Genomic DNA, 23,299 nt, shown 5'->3' on the forward strand with positions numbered 1-23,299 from the left:
TCGGGAAGGAGATGTACTGAGCCTATGGTGTGTTGGGGCATCTGTTTCAGTTGCTGCTGCTGCTGTTGTTAGTGGCTGTCGTGTCTGACTCTTTGTGACCCCGTGGACTGCAGCACTCCAGGCCTCCCTGTCCATCACCAACTCCTGGAGCTTACTCAAATTCATGTCCATCGAGTCTGTGATGCCATCCAACCATCTCATCCTCTGTCGCCCCCTTCTCCTTCTGTCCTCAATCTTTCCCAGCATCAGGGTCTCCAACGGTGAGTCAGCTCTTCACATCAGGTGGTCAAATTATTGGAGCTTCAGATTCAGCCATCAGTCCTTCCAGTGAATATTCAGGGTTGATTTCCTTTAGGATTGACTGGTTTGACCTCCTTGCTGTGCAAGGGACTCTTAAGAGTCCTCTCCAGCACTACAGTTTGAAAGCATCCGTTTCAGAGGACCTTATTAACGATTGATTCCAGCGCAGGGGTGGCTGGAAGAAATTGGTGATCTCGTGGTGGTGGTGGTCATTTAGTCACTGGGTCGTGTCCAGCTCTTTGCGACCCCATGGTCTGCAGCCCTGTCAGGCTCCTCTGTCCATGGGATTCTCCAGGCAAGAACACTGGAGTGGGTTGCCATTTCCTCCTCTAGGGGAATCTTCCTGCCCAGGCACCATCGAACCAGGGTCTCCCGCATAGCAGGCAGATTCTCTACCGACTGAGGCACCCGGGGAAGTCCTCGTGGAGCTCGAGATGCTTTTAAATACTCACATCAGCCTTGCAGTTCAGCCTTGGCAGGGCAGCCAACAGCAGAGAGGACTCAGTGAAGCACAGCCATCTTTCTGGGGGGACATTCTCGCTGGTGATTATCTTGGGATGGTCAGCCACTGGCTCAGTCACTGGTAGACAGCTTGTCTTTTCTTTGGGGGTGGTGGGTGGTGGATCCACGTTGTCCTGGACAGTCTCAGGGTAATTGGTGACCCCCTCTTTGTGAAGTTTTCAGCAGCGTGGCGAGTTCTGTTGTCCCCTGAGGCTCTGGGGCAGAAGTTGCTGGTCACTGGGCAAGGCTGTGGGGGGGCTGGGACTATCCCGTGGTCTTGGCAGTCTTGCCAAGCAGAACACTTCTAATCAGCTGCACCATATGACCAGTCAACCGCTGTTGGCAAGCGGCCAGCGATTACGTATCTGGGCTGACGCCGAGCTGTGACCCAAAGTTCCATTAGGTAGTTAACAGCAGGCCAAAGGTTGGGGGGAAATGGCCTCACTCACTCACTCACTCTTTCAGTCGCGCCAGGCTCCTCTGTCCGTGGAATCTCCCAGACAAGAACATGGGCGTGGGTTCCCATCTACTATTCAAGGAGATCTTCCCCACCCAGGGATCAAACCCGCATCTCCTGTGCATTCGAGGGCATATTCTTTACCAGGAGCACCACCTAGGATGCCCCTCCAGTCCCTTTGATCATTGTTTAGTTGCTAAGCCATGTCCGACTCTTGAGTGACCATAACCCACCAGTCCGTGGGATTTTCCAGGCAGGAATCCTGGACTGGGATGTCATTTCCTTCTTTGCTTCCTGCTAAATCCTTGGGTCTTTTCCTGGTGTGTTTTGTTTTTATTTCCCTTTGCTCTTTATTTGGAGAGGGCAGGAAAGAAAGTGAGGTCTTTGAAGTACAGGCGTAGGAAGTGACAGGAAAAGCTTGCATGGTGATAGCACCAGAGAAAGGAACACATATTTGCAGAGGACACAAGTGGGTTTTGCCTGCTCCAAGTCTCGGGGTTAAAAGGAGTCAAGTTTTCTTTAAGGAACATCCGACAGTCACTCTCAAGTGCTGTGCTATGTGGAAACCAGGCCTGGCCAAACAACATTTCAAATTCCTCGGCTATAGCGACTGGTCAGGTAAGAGTCTGTGACTCTTGAACTAGAGACAGGCGGAGGTGGGCTTTTGCCCGAATTTCTAATCACCACCGCTCCCCTACCCCCCCCCCTGCCCCCCGCCAAAATGTGTTTGTTTGTAAATCCATCTGTATCAGTACTTGAGACTGAAGATGAAACTGAGGCACTGAAAAACACGGAGTCAAGGAGTGGAGAGAGAAATACATAGTCTTTTAGCACCTGGAGCTTGCCAAGCCTGAAGACCACATATGAACTATGCACTTCCCTTTTTATTAAGCACAATTTGATGTGTGTTACTAAGGCTTGCCATTGTGGAAAAAAAAATCCTGGTTTATTAGAATACTAACCTCTTTTTTTTTTTTTTTTGTAGAGGATTACAATGATACTGGGCTTCCCTGTGGCTCAGCTGGTAAAGAATCTGCCTGCAATGCAGGAGACCTGGGTTCCATCCCTGGGTCGGGAAGATCCCCTGGAGAAGGGAAAGGCTCCCCACTCCAGTATTCTTGGGCTTCTCTGGTGGCTCAGCTGATAAAAGAGTCTGCCTGCAATGTTTGATCCCTGGGTTGGGAAGATCCCCTGGAGAAGGCAATGGCACCCCACTCTAGTTCTCTTGCCTGGAAAATCCCACGCACGGACGAGCCTGGCGTGCTGTAGTCCATGGGGTCGCGAAGAGTCGGACACGACTAAGTGACTTCACTTTCAGTCTTCACTTTCATGCACTGGAGAAGGCAATGGCAACCCACTCCAGTGTTCTTGCCTGGAGAATCCCAGGGACGGGGGAGCCTGGTGGGCTGCCGTCTATGGGGTCGCACAGAGTTGGACACGACTGAAACAACTTAGCAGCAGCAGCAGCAGCAGGATGTATTATCTACGGACATAAAAATGCCTCCAAGATACGTATATTTTACTAAATAACAGAAATAGCTACAATTAGGGAATTCCCTGGTGGTCTAGTGGTTGGGACTCTGTGGTTTCACTGCTGAGGACACAGGTTCAATCCCTGGTCGGGGAAACTGAGATCCTACAAGCCGTGTAACCCACTCCCCCCCACCAAAAACAAAAATTCATGAAGGAGAACACTGTTATCACCACCCCTCTTTTCCCACCGGCTGTTACCGCTCTTTTGACTGGGGGGACCATCATCTGGATCTGCAACCCTTATACAGGATGCATTTGCATTCATGTATCATACTGCTTGTACCTTGCCGATCTTGCATGTATCACTCACGGTTCAGCTGGACCTTCCTCTCTGCCTAGCTAGATATAGCTCATTCACTCAACTGTTATCAGAGCCTTCAGCAGACGACAGTGCCACAATGTATCCATTAGGGAGTTTTTTTTTTTTTTTTTTTTTTTTTGGTACCTGATGTTTATAGTAGAGAATTTATTGAAGTCGATCAGTCCAACGGAGCTCCTGTTGGAAACACACTGAAACGAGACGTACTGCTCTTGGCGGAAGCCATCTGTGGTCCTTGGTTCCCATCCAAGCTGGCGATGTCTGTTCTCAGACAAACTGCACAACCGGGTGAATTCAGGTTAGCCCGGATCACAGTCTTCCACCCCGAGTTGGGTCTTCCTGAGAGCAGGCGATGCTGTGAGCCTCTGTGTGGCTTTCTGGTCCGACCTCCAGCCCCCACTGCTGGCCCCCAGCCCCTGCTGAGCTCCCCCTCAAGCGGATGAGAGTGTCAGCAGGTAGAAAGCCACTCATGTCTTACCTCGGCCATGCAGACACTCACCTTCATCCACATACATCATCCCCACCATCTCTGGTCCGATTGCCCTTCCTTCTCTGGTAACACCTCCCCGCTGCGCCCTCTCTCCTACTGGGTAGCTCCATCCTTGGTTCCCACTCCCCACTCTGAGGGTGAGGATGTCTGTGAAAGGACGTTGCCTTGATAACCTCACCTTCAGCATCCCTGTCCCATTCATGGGTCATTTCACTTCTCATCTGGATTATCGTTAAAAAGCAAGAAACGTCATTTTGCCGACAAAGGTCCGTACAGTCAAAGCTAGGGTTTTTCCAGTCATCATGTATGGATGTGAAAGTTGGACCATAAAGAAGGCTGAGCGCCGAAGAATTGACGCTTTGGAACTGTGGTGTTGGAGAAGACTCTTGAGAGTCCCTTGGACTGCAAGGAGATCCAACCAGTCAATCCTAAAGGAAATCAGTCTTGAATGTTCATTGGAAGGACTGATGCTGAAGCTGAAACTCCAATACTTTGGCCACCTGATGCAAAGAACTGACTCATCTGAAAAGACCCTGATGCTGGGGAAGATTGAAGGTGAGAGGAAAAGGGGGTGACAGAGGATGAGATGGTTGGATGAGATCACCAACTTGAGGCACATGAGTTTTAGCAAGCTCTTGGAGTTGGTGATGGACAGGGAAGCTTGCGTGCTGCAGTCCGTGGGGTCACAAAGAGTCGGACACGACTGAGCGACTGAACTGAACTGAAAGAGTTGGATGCGACTGAGCAGCTCATGCTTTCACTTTCATGTACCCTCATACATGCGTCCTTGCTGAAAATCGTTCAGTGGTACCCCGCGTCTGTTCTGGGTACGACCTACGCGCCTCGGCCTGGACCACCTTCCCACTCTGCAGTCTTACCTGCTCTGCTGAGGACCCAGGTTCCTGCCCCTGTCTGTGTCCTTCCGCTCCCCACCTCTGCCCCCACGTCTTACGAAGTCTCTGATCTGCAACGCCCCCCTTCCCGGTGGACTCCTTCTCATCCCTCCAGGTCCACAGACTGCCAAGGGCAGACCCACAACTAATGGAGCGCACAGCTGAAAGCCGTCCCCAAAGCCAGCCGTTTGTACGGCTGACAAGAAATTTTATATGGAATGTTTAAAGTCAAAATACAGCTACACGGAAGCTACTTGTTAGTGAATAAACAACCACGGTAGGGAAAAAACAACAACAAAAATCTTCCTTAAAGAATTTGATTGCTTATGAAAATATCAACTGCAATTTCCCATTACACACAGAAACGATTGATGACTTTCAACAGAGAAGGGTAAATTCGAGGGTGGCTGTGGAATTCGAAGATGTAACTGGTTATTATGGTAATATCGACATGAAATTCTGGTTGCCTGTACCGCAGGGCGAAATAACTGGACCGTGATGTGCATGGTCTAGCTGATCCTGGATTTTCATAGCATATTTAAATTACAGCCCCGTTCACATGTAGGACAAAACGGCCAGTTGGACCAAACAAATGTCCTTAGTACGGGGAACAATTTCAGGTCATAGAGGAAAAGCACATTTGGCATCTGGTAGGTGCCAGGAATGTAGGAACAGGACCCGCCGTCAAAACTGTGTAATAGATGACATTTTATGGCCATTTGGTTTTATTTCATTTTTGTATCTCTATTTTGAAATTTTTTTTATAGTAGTAAAATGTACAGAACCCCAAATTTACCATTTTCACCATCTTTAACAGTACAGTTCAGAGGCACTAAGTACTTTAGCAGTGATTTTATTTCACCTTCGTGAGGAATTCAAGAATGGATATAGCATAACTTAAAACTGCCTTGAAACTGCAGACACTTGGCAGTCTACTTTTTTTTAAAAACCTATGAGAGAAAGAAGTCTCTATGTCCAATAACACATTTGAGAATTTGATGGACTGTTTTCTTGATGTCCTCCTGGTAGAGAGAAGGAAAAAAAAACTAGTTCGTAATTCTAAGGACAAGGTGCAGGCTTTTTTTTTTTTTTTTCAGGGCATTTTTGTGCTTCTTATTTTGGAGTGAACTTTCTGGTTGGTTGGATAAAAGAATCTCAAGATAAAGTGGGCAAGATATCAGGAAAATAAGGCTGAATCGTGGTACCCATCCAGACGGAGAGCCTGTGAGAACTTGATGAGTGTTTGTGGAATTCTGGACACCTTTCAAGTCCTCCTGGTGCCTTCACTTGTGACTGCGGCTAAGAAGTCGAAATAGCAAGTGGAACTCTGAGCACCCCAGATGGGGGTGGAGTTATTTCAGTCTTCTCCTGGATTCTGATGTTCATTTGGGCCCAGTAATGTGCATGCAATTAAAAAAAAAAGAGTTTGTTCCAGCGGAAAGATAGCCCTTGTTCTGCACAGAAGCATCTTTTTTGAGTGATCATTAAATAATGGAGTGTTGAAGTGCTTTGAATCTTGAGCTCAGCAAGTAAATTAATTTGAAAAAAAAATAGCACAAAGGTTCTCTGTTCCTTCTGTGAGAAAGTTTCTCTCAAATGATTTTTCATGATGAGCAGAAAGAAAAAAAGATTGCATTAATTGTGGCCATCCCTAGATCATTTTCTCCTTCGTTTTTGGGCTTTACTCCTCCTCCTCCTCGTCCGAAGTGTTGTAGACAGCTTTGATCATGCTGCTGCTGCCAACTGATTCAACCTTCTGCTGAATGCCCCTACCACCGAACGGAAAGGTCCTCTCGCTCAGCGCCACACAACTCGATGTTCATCCCAGGCTCTGAACTGCCTGGCGATGAGAGAACACTTGGGAATTTTCTTACTAGGGGAAACGGAACACCGGGCTTGGTTTCCGCAACTTGGATTTTTATGTGAATTTCCAGACAGCTCTCAAGTTCTAAAAACGTCTTGGGTCATCTCACGACGCGTTCCCTAATCGTGAACCCTTCAGTGCTTCCAGGAAGGGCTGTCCTCCTTTGCCTGGAAGCCGCAAGGAGACCATCGATGTGTCTTTCTCCCCAAACAGGAGTAAGAAAAGTTACTTGTTGTGCAGACTCTTTCTTCTTTAAAAAAAAAAAAAATTCTTTCTTTATTTGACTGAACCAGGTCTCAGTTGCAGCACCAGTGGGATCTTTAATTGCAGCAGAAGTCTTAGCTGTAGCATGTGGTATCTAGTTCCCTGACTAGGGATCGAAATCTGGTCCCTTGCATTAACAGTATGGAGTAGTAGTCACTGGACCACTAGGGAAGTCCCTGTTTCTAGCACCTTGGTGGGAAAACACACACTTTTTTTTTTTTAAAAAAAAAGCAAAACCTTCTTGAAAGGAAGATTGCTTCTGCCTTTCAACGTGACCACTTCCTGGTTGGTGATGTCACGGCCAACCCTTGCTGAAGGTGACCTCTGGTGTGACCCCTGGGAGCTCTTGGGCCTCATGAATGTAGCTTTAACTGATTTCCCAGGCCAGTGAGTGTGTGCATACCAGCGATTTGCAGAATCAATGAAAAATAACGAGTTAAGACAACCAAGCGGAGTGGAAAACGTCCTACAGAGCACCCTCCTTTTGCTGCCTCCCACTTGCATTTTTAACAAACAGAATTCAGGGATGGATAAAGTCCAGGACACCCAGTTACTTTTGCATTTTGGATGCACAGCGAATGATGTTTTAATATCACGTCCATCCCAAAGAGGGCTTCCCTGGTGCTCAGACGGTAGAGAATCCACCTGCAATGCAGGAAACCTGGGTTGGATCCCTGGGTTGGGAAGATCCCAGGGCCTGGCAATCCACTCCAGTATTCCTGCCTGGAAAATCCCAGCCGAAAACTCACTCTATCTCCTTTCTGCCTCTCACTTATCACACCTTTTAGACCTACAGGCCCCAGTGTGGTAGCCACTCGGCACAAGTGACTAGCAAGCTACTCAACTGTGGCTCGTCTCAGTGGTTACGTGAGTTTGACTTCTAAGGCTTTGTATGAAGAAAAATAAAAAGACCCCAGGTTTCTGAGTTTAACATGAAGGAAAGAAAAAGTTTCCCATTAACAACTTTGTGCTGTGCTGTGCTTAGTGGCTCAGTGGTGTCCAACTCTTTGTGGCTCCATGGAACATAGCCCACCAGGCTCCTCCATCCATGGGATTCTCCAGGCAAGAATACCGGAAGGGTTTCCATTTCCTCTCCAGGGAATCTTCCTGACCCAGGGATCGAACCCAGGTCTCCCACATTGCAGGCAGATTCTTTACCGTCTGAGCCACCAAAGTAACTGTAGTATTAGGTCATATGTTGAAATCATACTATTTCGTCATCTACTGAGCTAAAATGGATTGTTAGAATTGTTTCTTTTTCATTTTTAATTTTAAATCGTTTAGAATTACACATGTGGTTTGCATTATATTTCTGTTAGATCACAAGGCTTTAAAGCAGGGATGGGCAGACGTTTTTCTGTTAAGGGCTAGAGAGTGACTCTTGTGGGCTCATGATGGACAGGATCTCTGCTGAAAATTCTCAGCTTGGCCCTTGTAGCCTCTGAGAACAATATAATACAAATAGGTATAGCTGAGTGCCAATAAAACTTTATTTGTAGCAATAGGCAGGGTTTCTTTGGCCCAAGGGTGTGGTCTGCTGACTTCTGCTTGAGACACCTGGGGGTTTTATTTGTATATTTAAGTGGAATATCTCCATGACTCTTCCCTGAAGAAGGAAATAGCAACCCACTCCAGTATTCTTGCCTGGAGCATCCTGTGGACAGAGGAGCCTGGCGGGCTATGGTCCATGGGGGTCACAAAGAATCGGACACGACTGAGCGACCAAACCACCATCTCCACGACTCAGCCCTATGACTTGGACAGAGAGAGAAAATATTTGTAAGTGGACAATTTACCTTTCCGAAAGATGGCTGGAGTACTAAATATGAAATGGCTGACAGTTTATTGATTTTTTTTTTTTTTAAGTGAAGGAGAGGATAAACCACGGATATGGTGACCCTGGTGGGGGGGGGGGGGGGGGGGGGGCGGCGGGGGAGGTCTTGTATCAATGCCTCCTGGACTCCCCGCCAAGGGAAGTTCAGATGGCCTGTCCTTTATTCTGCAGAGGCAACGAGGGCTCGTTGTTGCTGTTGCTATCTAGTCACAAGTCACGTCCAACTCTCCGCGACCCTATGGACTCTATAGCCTGCCAGGCTCATCTGTCCATGGGACTCTCCAGGCAAGAATCCTGCAGTGGGCTGTCATTCCCTTCTCCAGGGTATCTTCCCCACCCAGGGATCGAACCTGGGTCTCCTGCATTGGCAGGCAGATTCTTTACCAGCTGAGCCACCACAGAAGTCCCAAGGAGGACCTGGGATAAGAATTTTGTCCCAGATGCCGCAAGAGTGTCAGGGCATACGCTTCACCCACAGTCCACGTGAGACACTGCAAATCTTTCTGACAGATGGTAAAGGCATGAAACACCAGAAATGGGAGCTGTCACGCTGATAAAGCCAAAGGAATTTTTTTTTTTTTTTTTACAAAGAGCTGCGCAAGTAGTAAATCCCATTTTCTCACCCAATTAAAATGTTTTATCTAGTGAGAGCCTGGCATGAGGTAACTTTCTAAGAACTGACTTCCACATGATTGGGAAATATCCTGAAATGTACAAGCTTTCGGGATCACATTAAAACAAACAAACAAACAAACAAAAAACCACTGATAGGCGCAGATATACTCTGGGGAGGTGAAACGGGGTGAGAGCGATCCGTTGCGATTGGTCCATAAATGAGGCACTTTATATATTTCTTTTACTGCCAAGGTTGGGGGGCGGTGGCCAGTGCTTAGGAGTAGTTCTGGAATTAAATATTCATCCTCGAAAGGGTAAGCCCAAGACATTTATAAATCAGTTTGATTTATCACCTGTTTCATGCTCTCCTTTTCAGCACTGAGGGAACCTGGAAATAATTTCTGTTCCTTTGGTTTTGTAGTACGTGAATGGGGCCAAAGTGTCAGTTCTTAACTTGAATTTCCATTTCCATGGTTATTGTCTCTTTGGGCACTGCCGTGGAAATGTGATTTCGCTGCAATGGCAACACTGGCTTAAGTAGCCCGGGGGGACTGCTGTGGGACTAAGTTAGGGGTGGTGATGGGCTGCACTTCTCAGCTTGTAAGAGTTGACAACCTTGGGGGAATCCCAGTGAAGGGCTTGCAAACGAGTGCCTTATCTAGGGGCAGGCAGCTCTTGGTTATTTATGTACAGTCGGGAAGGTCCCCTGGAGGAGGAAATGGCAACCCACTCCAGTATTTTTGCCTAGAGAATCCCACGGACGGAGGAGCCTGGTGGGCTACATACCGTCTATGGCGTTGCAAAAAGTCGGACACGACTCAGCAACTAATACTTGGTTTTCATCACTTTGTCGAAAATCTCCTTATTCGCCTGGAAGAGAGAAGTAAGTAAAATTCAGTGGATGCTACTGTGTTTTGGGAACTTAATTTAGGATGTTTACATATTTTATTTCACTATCGAAATTACACACTGACTAGTAATAAAATGCAAAATCTACAGGCCTATAAAGCACAAAATACTTGGTAATATAAATGAATATAACTTTTAAAATATTCCATTTTATGCTCTCACTAAACCATGAATCATTGAAGCTGCTTTCTGGACTTCCCTGGTGGCCCAGAAGTTAGGATTCCACCTGCCAAGGCAGGGGACGTACGTTTTGATCCCTGGTCCTTGACGATCCCACTTGCCTCAGAGCAACTAAGCCTGTGTGCCACAGCTACTAAAACCCATGAGCTCTAGAGCCCGTGAGTTGCAACTACTGAGCCTGAAAGCCTAGAGCCCGTGCTCTGAAACAAGTGAAGCCTCCCCAGTGAGAAGCCCTTCTGTTGCAACAAATAGCACAGCCAAAAATAAACGAGCAAAATTAAAAAAAAAATTCCTGCTTTCCAAGTAATATAGATCGAGGCACAAATCTTCCATCTGATGATTTCCAAATGATCCGTCTAGTAAGTTCTAAAGTCTTCCTGGATAGCTCGGTTGGTAAAGAATCCACCTGCAATGCAGGAGACGCTGGTTTGATTCCTGGGTCGGGAAGATCCCCCTGGAGAAGGGATAGGCTACCCACTCCAGTATTCTTGGGCTTCTAAGTTCTAAATCATCGGTTGCCTTTTAGAAATTGTCGGTGGGGGTCTTTTTTTGAGACAGCCGCTACTAACAAAACAATGCCAGGATTTGATAGAGGGAATGTGGTAAGCTACCCCAGATATGCGTGCATGCTAAGTCGCTTCAGTCGTGTCTGACTGTTTGCAGCCCCATGGACCATAGCCCACCAGGCTCCTCTGTCCATGGGCTTCTCCAGGCAAGAATACTGGAGTGGGTTGCCATGCCCTTCTCCAGGGGAATCTTCCTGACTCAGGCCTCTAACCTAAGTCTCCTGAGACTCTTGCATTTGCAGGCAGGTTCTTTACTGGCTCAGTTGGTAAAGAATCTGCCTGCCAGTGCGAGAGACCCAGGACCAATCCCTGACTGAGCAACTCAGTGCACACAGCACTAGTATTCTTGCCTGGAGAATCCCATGGACAGAGGAGTCTGGCAGGCTACAGTCCGTGGGGTCCCAAAGCGTCAGATAGGACTGAGAGACTAACACTTTCTTTACTGCTGAGCCACCTGGGAAGTCCCCCTGAAGGGATACTTGTACTGAATGCAGGTATTTGGAGGTGGGGCCTTTGACTGCTAATTATACCCTGAGGGTGGGGCCCTCGTGAATGGGATTAGCGCCCCTGTAAGAGGGACTCTGCAGTGAAACCCACTCCAGTATTCCTGCCTGGAGAATTCCATGGAGAGAGGAGCCTGGTGGGCTACGGTCCATAGGGTTGCAAAGAGTCCGACACGACTGAAGCAAGTTAGCAAGAGAGACCCTACAGAGTCCCCTCTCCTCTCTTGTCAACGTGAGGACACAGGGAGATGCTGCCTCCTATGAATCGGGGAAAAGGCCCTCACCAGTCAGCAAATCTGCAGACACCTGGATCTTGGATGTCTCAGCCTCCGGAACACTGAGAAATACATGTCTGTTTTTGCAAGCTGCCCCATCTGTGGTACTTTGCTAGAGGAACCCAAAGGGACTTAGCTCAAGGGGACTTCCACTTAATGGGACCCTAATGGGTTCCACGGCCGCAGTGTGTGTTTCAGCTGCACTGGGTGCGTTGCCTGCATGTCAATACTAGGGGGTTCACCTGGACAGGTTGCCTCAGCCTTGCCCACATGCCACCACCAAGGCAGCCTGTCCCCAGACCTGCCCCTTGCCCCTCCAATGCAGGGAGTCTCCACGGCAGTGGGAGGCCACCAAACCTGCTAGGCCACTGACCCCTCTGTCCACTCAGTAGCTGCCAGGAGCTTCCAGCGTCAGCACAGAATGTACTTCTGGAGCCTTTAAAAAGTCTGAGATCCAGTTAAGAATCCTGCCCTGCATTTGGCTACAACTTCACTCAGTTCAGTTCAGTTGCTCAGTCGTGTCCGACTCTTTGTGACCCCATGGACTGCAGCACACCAGGCCTCCCTGTCCATTACCAACTCCTGGAGTTTACCTAAATCCATGTCCATTGAGTCGGTGATGCCATCCAACCATCTCATCCTCTGTCATCCCCTTCTCTTCCCGCCTTCAAGCTTTCCCACCATCAGGGTCTTTTCCAATGAGTCAGTTCTTCGCATCAGGTGGACAAAGTATTGGAGTTTCGGTTTCAGCATCAGTTCTTCCAGTGAATATTCAGGACCAATTTCCTTTAGGATGGACCGGTTGGATCTCCTTGCAGCCCAAGGGACTGTCAAGAGTCTTCTCCAACAGCATAGTTCCAAAGCACTGTTACAAAGCATGACTTTGTAATCTCTTTTAATCTAGAACAGTCTGTCTGCCTTTAGTTTGACGTTGCTGAGGAGTGCTGGCTGGTAGTCTTTTGTAAGTGTCCCAGGGTCTCTGTCTGTTTGCTCATTTCTGTGTGACTCCATGCTGGCTGGACATTTTTTGGCAAGAACTTGCTGCCGAGGTGTTACTGTGTCCCTTTCACAGTTATAACAGGAGGATCCAATGCTCAAGATGACTTTGCATTGCTCTGGCTGACCTTGGTTAGTTGGTTAGGGCTATGTCCATTCAATACCCTTGACAAGTGGGTACTTCCTTTCCTGTGTAAGTGATGGTTAATGGGGGGGGGCAGATGGGCCAGATTTGGGGAGTCTGAAGATCTGGTCACACCTACCCCCTCACTACTCCTGTTGGAAGTACTGCCTTGACAGAATGGTGAATTACTAATCATTTCTTTTCTAAATTATTTTTCCATTCGCCTGCACCAGTTTTATTGACATATGAATGACACATTAACATTGTGTGTGAAGTCTTCTACAAATTCTGAGCTGAAAGTCTTCTAAGGAAGCTTGACTTCTGTACCCCAACTTTTGCGCATCATTACAGACTCATGGGGTTTTTTGTAACTGTTGTTGTTAGGTGTTTTTTTTTTTTTTCTGATTGTATGTGTTATAATCAACTAGCATTATAGATATTATTATTTTTTTTGCCATACCTTGAGGCTGGCAGGATCTTAGTTCCCTGACGAGGAATTGAACCCCGGCCCTGAGCACTGAAAGTGTGGACTGGACTGCCAGGGGCTTTTTATTATTTTTTGGATGCTCAAATTAATTCGCCAGTGGGAGTGCTTTTGGCGTGCGTGTGTGTGCACATGCTAAGTCACTCCAGTGGTATCTGACTCTTTGTGACCCTATGGACTATATAAGCCCACCAGGCTCCTCTGTCCATGGGATTCTCCGGGGAAGAATACTGGAATGGGTTGCTGGGTCCTCCTCCAGGAAATCTTTCCCAAACAACGGATTGAACCCACGTCTCCTGGGTCTATTGCATTGTAGGTGGAGTCTTCACTGCTGAGCCACCAGGGAAGCCCCCTTTTGGCGCCCATCACTATTAAAAGGCAGATTTCCACCCACCCCAAAACCTGCTACATGTGACATGCTTGAAAGAACTACAATACAGACTTGATGTTTTTGATATTACTCTGCTTTGCCTAGTCTCATGCTTCAGCCAGAATACACAGCATTTAACCTGTTGAAGATGAATATCTTGGGCAATAATGGCACTGCATGGCATTACTGTGATGCAATTATACAAATATTACTCCAAAGCTCACCTGACCACAGAGAAATTCTGAGTTGATAAAACATCGTGGCTTACCTATTTAAGTCAAGGCTCAAGTCTGCTGAACATTTTATGGCAGCAGAAATTCACTGAAAGTGAAGTGAAAGTTGCTCAGTCATGTCCAACTCTTTGTGACTCCGAGGACTATACAGTCTATGAAATTCTCCAGGCCAGAATACTGGAGTGGGTAGCCTTTCCCTTCTCCAGGGGAATCCTCCAAACCCCAGGGATGGAACCCAGTTCTCCCGCATTGCGGGTGGATTCTTTATCAGCTTAGCCACCGGGGAAGCCCAAGAATACTGGAGTGGGTAGCCTATCCCTTCTCCAGTGGATCTTCCTCACCCAGGGATCGAACCAGGGTCTTCTGCTTTGCAGGCAGTTTCTTTACCAGCTGAGCCCCCAGGGAAGCTCCGAAATTCACTGAGCAGCCCTCAAATATTTACCTCAACATCTAAGACAAAGCCCCTGACGTTACTGGTTTGGGAAGAAAAGTGTTTAAAAATTTTACTTATTTATGTATTTTTGACCGTGCTAGATCTTCACCGCCTCGAGAGCTTCTGGCTACTTGTGGCGTAAAGGCTTTTCGTTGCGGTGGACTCTCTTGCTGTGGCACACAGGCTCTAGGGCTCATGGGTTTCAGTACTTGCAGAGCGTGGGGTCAACAGCTGTGGTGCACAGGGTTAGCTGCTCCTTGGCACGAGCATTCTTCCCAGGACCAGGGATCGAAACTGTGTCTCCTGTACTGGTAGGTGGACTCTTTACCACAGAGCCCAGGGAAGCCCAGAAAGGCATTTTTTTTTTGAGAAGTCATAGCAATACACAAATTTCATTTCAATTTGATACAGATACTTCTTGTGGCACTTCTTCTGTGTGTGTGCATTACTCCACTGTAGGTGGTGTGTGTATAGCTGTGCACGTGTGTGCACTGCTTCAGTGAAGATAGTGTGCATCCTTGTTTAGTTCAGTTGCTCAGTCATGTCCGACTCTTTGCAACCCCATGAACCGCAGCACACCAGGCCTCCCTGTCTATCACCAACTCCTGGAGCGTGCTCAAACTCATGTCCATCGAGTCGGTGATGCCATCCAACCATCTCATCCTCTGCTGTCCCCTTCTCCTCCTGCCTTCAATCTTTCCCAGCATCAGGGTCTTTTCCAAGCAGTCACTTCTTTGCATCAGGTGGCCGAAGGATTGAAGCTTCTCACACTCATCTTAGAGCTGGCTTAGAGTGAATCTGGGCAGTTACTTGCAGCTGGTTCTTGCTGCCTTCTCTTCTATTTCTGAGCCTGGGGGCGGGAGTGGGTCACCGAGGGATGCGAGAGTGGGGTAATGTATTACAGAAATGTGGCCTTGTTTGTGCTTGAGGATGATGATAGCAGTGTCATTTAGTGGAGCGCGAGCTGTGCTAGAAATATTAAACCTTCTGAGGCCGCCAAGACGTTCCCCTCACTTGCGTGTTAATCAGGCTCAGAAAAGCTGGATGACCTCTCGCTAAGTTAGTGAAATATCACAAAGAATAATTACAGTGTGTAAAAATAGCTGGAGAACAGAACAGCAGGTCAAAAGAGTTAACATGTGTTGTGCAATCCAGGAAGCCTGTGCAAACTTCCTTTTCTTTCCAAAGATCCTCCGTGGCGTCTTTCCCTGGGTTTCCACCATATCCGTGAGGGGAGCTTGCGAGATGGTGCAGTCACCGACGACCCCAGGGACTGACAAAGCAGCATTTGTTTGTAACGTGTCACTGCAAGTTGGCCCGAGGCCCCTGATGCTGTAGCCACATGGGGACCGAAGGTGGTGGAGATGAGGAGGGTAGGGGGAAAACGACAACCTTGCCGTCAAGTCTCCCCCTGACATGTTACATTTCTCATCTTCGTGGGGGAGACATGTCACGTGGCCAGACCCAAGTTCAGCTGGGTGGGGATGTTTAACCCTTCCCCATGGCAAAGAGATGGGGAGACAATGGAAACAGTGACAGACTTTATTTTCCTGGGCTCCAAAATCACTGCAGATGGTGACTGCAGCCATGAAATGAAAAGACACTTGCTCCTTGGAAGAAAAACTATGACCAACCCAGACAGCATATTCAAAAGCAGAGACATGACTTTGCCGACAAAGGTCTGTCTAGTCAAACCTGTGGTTTTTCGAATAGTTGTATATGGATGTGAGAGTTGTACTATAAAGAAAGCTGAGTGCCAAAGAATTGATGCTTTTAAACTGTGGTGTAGGAGGACTCTGGAGAGACTCTTGGACTGCAAGGAGATCCAACCAGTCCATCCTAAAGGAGATCAGTCCTGGGTTTTCATTGGAAGGACTGATGCTGAAGCTGAAACTCCAATACTTTGCCCATCTGATGCAAAGAGATACTCATTAGAAAAGACCCCGATGCTGGGAAAGACTGAAGGTGGGAGGAGAAGGGGATGACAGAGGATAAGATAGTTCCATGCCATTACCGACTCAATGGACATGGGTTTGAGCAAGCTCCAGGAGACAGTGATGGACAGGGAAGCCTGGTGTGCTGCGGTCCATGGGGTCACAAAGACTCAAGACAGGACTGAGTGAGCACCAACAACAGCAAGGAAGGTCCTGGAGTAGTGGTGAGCATGACTGCACATAACACTAGTCATCAGGGTCTAATACACTCAGGTGCTCAAAATATATGATTTCACCATGCTAATGGCAGGCCTGTTCAGCCCAGACTAGTAATAAATACCCTGTGTTTAAGGCCTGCTAAGAGATCAAACATAGTCTGCTGCAAATCATGACATCATCCTTGCCCTTGCTCCGTTTCTCCCTTTGAGCGAGCAGATAGCTTGGCATCCTTTGACTATATCTTAATGTTTGGGCTTCCCTGGTGGCTCAGATGCTAAAGAATCTGCCTGCAATGCAGGAGACCCGAGTTCAATCCCTGGGTTGGGGAAGATCCCCTGGAAAAGAAAATGGCACCCCACTCCAGAATTCTGGCCTGGGGAAATCCCATGGACCAAAGAGCCTGGTGGGCTATAGTCCATGGTGTTGCAAAGAGTCGGGCATGACTGAGTGACTAAGCATGACAGGCATGCATCTTAGTGTCTGGGTTGTAAATATATCACACTTAATTTCTTGTAAGTTTTAATTATTTTTTTAAATGAAAGGGAATACTCTGTAAATATAGAAGTAATAGATTTTCATTGCTAAACGTTTAGGACCTAAAGCCTAAACACTAAAAGAGAATAAACTGTGTTACCCTTCCACCATCTTGAGGTTGAGAATTGCAGTGTCAGGGGAGACACACACACACACACACACACACACACACACACACCCAGATGCCACTGAATGAAAACAAATGAAACAGCCCATTTTAAAGAAATTTGTGCTCCTCCAATTATGACAAAGATGGAACGCTTTTCCACCTGATGTTGCGAATTGTATGTGTTTATTTTCCTACATTTTCCCATTCTTATCTGTGTAGGGCTGTGTAGAAGTGAACGCAGGATGTTCATGTCTGTGAAGGCAACAGAAACGTCATTCCAAATTGCACTGGAGACAGAGAGCATCCGGTCAGGTAATTAAGTCAGGACAGAGGTGTGCAGCTGGTCTCTGCAGCAGCTGGAATCAAGGATTTGAAGCCACCGGTTGTCATGGACATGGCTCATCCATCACCTCTGCTTCCCTTCTGAGGCAGCCGTCTGCTCTCGCACCCGAGCCGCTGGCCCTGCTCAGCAGTGGACCTGGAGGGCAGCGTGTCCCAGGCTTAGGTCGTTAGCTATGCCGACAGGGAGGAGTCCATCTGACCCAGGGGGCCTGCCTTGGTCCTTAAGGGCACCTTCAGGAGCAACCAGTGGTGGGTGCCTTGTGCTGCAGGCATGCTCAGTCATGTCCGACTCTGTGCGACCCCGTGGACCGTAGCCTGACAGGCTCCACTGTCCGTGGGGTTCTTCAGGCAAGAATACTGGAATGGGTTGCTATTCCTTCCTCCAGGGGATCTTCCCAACCCAGGGATCGAACCCGGGTCTTCTGCATGGCAGGCAGAATCTTTACTGTCTAAACCAGCAGGGGTCAAAGGGCCTTGTGTTTACTCTTAAGAGATGCTACCACATGTCCTTCAGAATCAATCCCACCCCACCCCCACTAATTGATCAGGGCTCAAGGACACTTCACTCACGTATCTTCATTACCGCCCCGCCCCGAAACTGAAACTGGTATTTCATTATATTTTTAATTTCTTTAGTCACTAGTTAGATTGAACATCTCTTCTCTCTTTCTCAACTCTGTTTCCTGCTCTGTATAGTGGCAATTTGTCTCTGCTCCTTTTTTAGTCTCTTCTGTTGAACTGTCAGCTGGCTTTCCCACAGATTTGGGACAGCTGGCTTTCCCACAGATTTTGGACAGCTGACTTTCCTGCAGATTTGGGACAGTTCTTTAGATATGGAGCACATTAATCCCTTTGGGGTTTTTGGGGTATGTTTTGCCTTACTGTTCTTGTAATTTTAAAGATATTTTAAATCGTGGAAGGATTGATGGTTTTTCCAGTTGTCATGTATGGCTGTGAGAGCTGGACCATAAAGAAGGCTGAGCACCAAAGAATTGATGCTTTCAAACGGTGGTGCTGGAGAAGACTCTTGAGAGTGCCTTGGGCTGCAAGCAGATCCAACCAGTCCATCCTAAAGGAAATCAACCCTGATTATTCATTGAAAGGACTGCTGCTGAAGCTGAAACTCCAATCCTTTGGCCACCTGATGTAAAGAGCTGACCCTGATGCTGGGAAAGATTGAGAGCAGGAGGGGACGGGGACGACAGAGGAGGAGATAGTTGGATGGCATCACTGACTCAGTGGACATGAGTTGGAGCAAACTCTGGGAGACAGTAAAGGACAGGGAAGCCTGGTGTGCTGCAGTTCATGGGGTCACAAAGAGTCAGACACAACTGAGTAACTGAACAACAGCAACAAAATATGCTAAAATCTATAGATCTCTCCTATGTGATTTCTTCTGTTGCTTTTACTCAGAGCAGCTCTTTGCACAAACTTGTATGGTTGCATTGTCAGCATCTAGCATTTTCATCTATCAGGCTCAGATCTAACTGGCAGTCTCTGGTGTCAAGATCAGGGTTTGGCAAGCTTTCTCTGGAAAGGGCCCAGTTGTAAATATTTTAAGTTTTAAGGGCCACAGGGCTCTGTGGCAACGATTTAAATCTGCTGTGTTGTAGCCAGGATGCAACGATAGACAACACCTAAATGAACGGGCATGTCTGGGTTCCAATTAAACATTATTATTATTTTACAGAAAGAGGCACCAGAGTGTAGTTGGGCAACCCTTGGATTAGACGGAGGCAGTAGGCAAATCTCTTATTCAGATGGACCACTGAGGCACACTGGTGTCGTTTACTTGGAAACAGTATACACAGAGGGGAGCTGTCATTACAAAAGTTAAACAGACCATACTCAATTAACAGCTTGCTTCAGAACAGTGTTTCACACAGTGGATTTGACAAATATCATGGTTACGTGACTGTACGTGGGCTTCCCAGGTGGTGCTAATGGTAAAGAACCTGCTTGCTACTGCAGGAGACATAAAGAGATGTGGGTTCGATCCCTGGGTCTGGAAGATCCCCTGGAGAAGGAAATGGCAACACACTCCAGTATTCTTGCCTGGAGAATCCCATGGATAGAGGAGCCTGGTGGGCTACAGTCCACAGACTGGGTCTCAAGAGTCAGACACGACCGAAGCGAATTAGCAAGCATTCAGGTGACTGTGTGAGCCCTTTTTCCTTCTAGGCATTTGGGTCTGAGATTGTTCCGTTTGTCAAAACACAAAGCAATGACCACAGTCCAAGGGGCCTGGTACATTTCTCAGGCTGGCTGGCTGAGAGTATATTTTTATTTTGCCAAGAAAAAGAAACACAGATATGGTGTATTCTGCTGACCTGGGAAAACTGGTAACTTCAGATGAAGGGGGAATTAGCGGTTGTTTTAGGAAATGAACATCTCCATGACAATTGATGGAAAGGCATTCACGGAATTCATGAAACGTAACTGCAAATGCACCCTCTCTGCAAAATTCTGATTGGCTTACTGGGAATGGTCACATGTAGACTAGACAGCAGGCTGCACATTCTCCTGGCAGCATCATGCCAGACCCAGGTCCCTTCTGAAGTCTTCTTGGTTGGTCACGGGAGCCCTGAAGAGTCAATGGGGTGAGCTTTGGGAACCTCCGGGTGAAGTGTCACCTGGAATATTGCAAAAACATTCAGCCACAGCTCCTGGTCCCTGTTGTCTATAGGAGGGGTGCACGTGTTCAGTCGCTCAGTCATGTCCGACTCTTTGCAACCCCATGGACTGTAGCCCGCCAGGCTCCTCTGTCCATGGGATTCTCCAGGCAAGAATCCTGGAGTGGGTTGCCATTTCCTCCTCCAGGGGATCTTCCCCACCCAAGGATTGAACCCAGGTCTCTTGCATTGCAGGGGGATTCTTTACCAGCTGAGCCACACGGGAAGCACAAGAATCCTGGAGTGGGTTGCCATTTCCTCCTCCAGCGGATCTTCCTGACCCAGGGATTGAACCCGCGTCTCCTGCATTGGCAGGCAGACTTTCTACCTTCTGAGCCACCAGGGAAGCCCCACAGGAGGGTACCATGCAGTCTGCTGGATGAATGAATATGTTCCCGGTCCCATGTCTGTCCTTTGTCTGGACCAAACTGTCCGGGGAGTGGTTGATGGGAACCTGCAGACACATGAGCCCTTTGTGACCCTTCTGAGGTGTCCTTGCCATCTGAGAGGCCCTCAAACAGGGTCTCATGTGGCACAGTGAGTCTAATCAACTGTAGGAGCTATTCCTCAGAATTATCCATTCTATGTCCAGGGCAAAGATTGTTGGGGCTATTTATGCCTCGTTCAACAAAATGACTCAATGGAAAAAGTGACCGTGTGTTTTCAACTTAGCTCCATCTTCCTTGCTTGGTTGCTACAACCATATCGAAATTCTGTGTCTAAAATGTTCTGGCAGTTACTAAGACCAGGACTGTGACTAAAGTTAACTCTGATGGTCCATGTTCTCTTTATGTTACTCCTCATCTCTCTTGGTCATATTAACCTCGTTACTTTCAGAAAAAAACACACACACACACACACACACACACACAACGAAAGAAACACAAAACAACCAAGCAACAATAAACAATTTTTTATTGGCATTTTTTTTAAGAACGAAAATTCTGCTCCACTATCCATGATAACACCAGGCTTAGGAGAGGGGGAGAATGAATTAGGCATGACAATTTTTTTTTCTCTTGCACAACTCTTTTGATCATATTTTCTTAGTAGTATTGGTTCAAAGGGAAATCATAGTGCTTGCGTGTTGAACGGCACCTAGCATAAATTAAATTGGCCTGGAGTTGTTGAAAGTATTTAGAGACTCTGCTATAACACGACATGCTTTCTTAAATATTTGTGTTTTCATCTGTCTTCCTAATTGGGCTCTCAGCTGCTGGAAGGCCGCTAACATCTTATTTGTCCCCCGCCTGTGATGCAATCTGTACCTTTCCTTACTATCCTCTGAAGGCCTGATGCTGGTGAGGAGGAATGAACATCTTCTTGGAAAATTCCAGCTCATCTGCACATCAGTTACCTTTGATTGAAAAGCGCGTCTCTCCCACTCAGAGAGGAATGCTGTTGTCTATTCTACATCTTAAAAAAAAAAATCCAGAGGCTGAAATCTGACTGTAGGACTTTCAGACAACCCGCATTTCCACAGTGCAGTACCACCCCCATGTCACTCTGCCTACATCACACTTGGGTGTTTGAATGCCAGCTGATGAGAGCTCATTTTAAACTCTCCTGCTTTAAAAACATTTTTTTTCTTTTTTCTTGAAAGAGTTCCCTTTCTGGATCCCAACAGTTTGATTTCTCTTTCAATTCCGGTGGGCTGACAGCCTCAGAGATGCTTTGTTTGTGCCATTACTTAGGGAAGGGGATGAAACGATCAGATCTTATTTACCAGTCTCTGTCTGATAAAGATGGCTTTGACATAAAAGAAGCAAACGATAAAAAGCTAGAAGTACAAGACACTGGGTCTTAAAGTCATCCCGCTAAATAAAATGAAAAGAGCTCAGTTCTGGACTGCTGACTTGGGACACAGCCAGCTGCACATGACTTTGTCGGGGACAGAGGTAAGGAGCAGACGTCCTGGTGAATTTTTCAAGTGAGTGTGTAAGATAATTTTCAAAAGTCAAGTTTAAAATTCCCTGCTTAACTTTTTGTAACCCTTCTGGCCATCATGTAACCCGACTATTCTGTTGTACAAATACCATTAGCAAGTCCTTCTTCCAACAATACAAATACCTCTCTTCTCCTGATAAAATCTCATTTTAAGTAAGTTGAAGGGACTATAGGCTTCCCCCCCCACCAACCCAGAGTACTTTTTTTTTTTTTCTGCTTTACCTTTATCTTGTTTGCTTATCAAGGTACAATTTGCATGCTGTAAAATTCTTTTTCTTAAGTGTGCAGTCCAGAAATCCTCAAAGTATATACAGGTTGTGGGTCCAAACTGGCCTGCAGATTGTTTTGTAAATAAAGCTTTATTGGAACACGGCCACTTCTACTCATTTACGTATTGTCAGTGGCTGCTTTCTCGCAACAATGGCAGACCTGAGTCTTGGTCTGCAAAGGCAAATACATTTGCTCTCCTGAACTTTACATAAAATCTACAACCTTGGCTGAAAAAAAAAAAAAAGTGAGTAGCTCCAGTTGTGTCCAATTCTTTGCAATCCCATGGACAATCTTGGCTACAGTTTTACAAATTTTAACCAATTAACAGTCATGTAACCACCACCATGATTAAGAGTTTAAAATTTTTCATTGCTCTTAAAAATTAAGGAAATTAAACTATTTCAAGATAATGCTGTGAAAGTGCTGCACTCAATATGCCAGCAAATTTGGAAAACTCAGCAGTGGCCACAGGACTGGTAAAGGTCAGTTTTCATTCCAATCCCAAAGAAAGGCAATGCCAAAGAATGCTCAAACTACCACACAATTGCACTCATCTCACATGCTAGTAAAGTAATGCTCAAAATTCTCCAAGCCAGGCTTCAGCAATATGTGAACCGTGAACTTCCAGATGTTCAAGCTGGATTTAGAAAAGGCAGAGGAACTAGAGATCAAACGGCAAACATCCACTGGATCTTCGAAAAAGCAAGAGAGTTCCAGAAAAACATCTACTTCTGCTTTATCGACTATGCCAAAGCCTTTGACTATGTGGATCACAACAAACTGGAACATTCTTAAAAAGATGGGAATACCAGACCACCTGATCTGCCTCCTGAGAAATCTGTATGCAGGTTAAGAAGCAACAGTTAGAACTGGACATGGAAAAACAGATTGGTTCCAAATTGGGAAAGGAGTGTGTCAAGGCTGTATATTGTCACCCTGCTTATTTAACTTATATGTGAAATGCCAAGCTGGAGGAACACAAGATGGAATCAAGATTGCTGGGAGAAACATCAATAACCTCAGATATGCAGATGACACCACCTTTATGGAAGAAAGCAAAGAAGAAAGTGAAAGTGGAGAGTGAAAAAGCTGGCTTAAAAGTCAACATTCAGAAAACTAAAATCATGGC

The 23,299-nt window shown here is 46.8% G+C and overlaps 1 long non-coding RNA gene across 1 annotated transcript; it reads left to right on the forward strand.

Annotated features, from left to right (window-relative positions):
- The first annotated feature begins 1,712 nt into the window (after nt 1–1,712).
- On the forward strand, nt 1,713–22,276 carry LOC120882374. Its single transcript, XR_005725482.1, has 3 exons — nt 1,713–1,876; nt 15,332–15,498; nt 20,149–22,276. It is a non-coding gene; the product is annotated as an uncharacterized LOC120882374 (long non-coding RNA).
- The last annotated feature ends 1,023 nt before the right edge of the window (nt 22,277–23,299 follow it).

Source organism: Oryx dammah, unplaced genomic scaffold (genome assembly GCF_014754425.2).
Source record: "Oryx dammah isolate SB20612 unplaced genomic scaffold, SCBI_Odam_1.1 HiC_scaffold_23, whole genome shotgun sequence".
In the NCBI taxonomy this organism is placed as follows: domain Eukaryota; kingdom Metazoa; phylum Chordata; class Mammalia; order Artiodactyla; family Bovidae; genus Oryx; species Oryx dammah.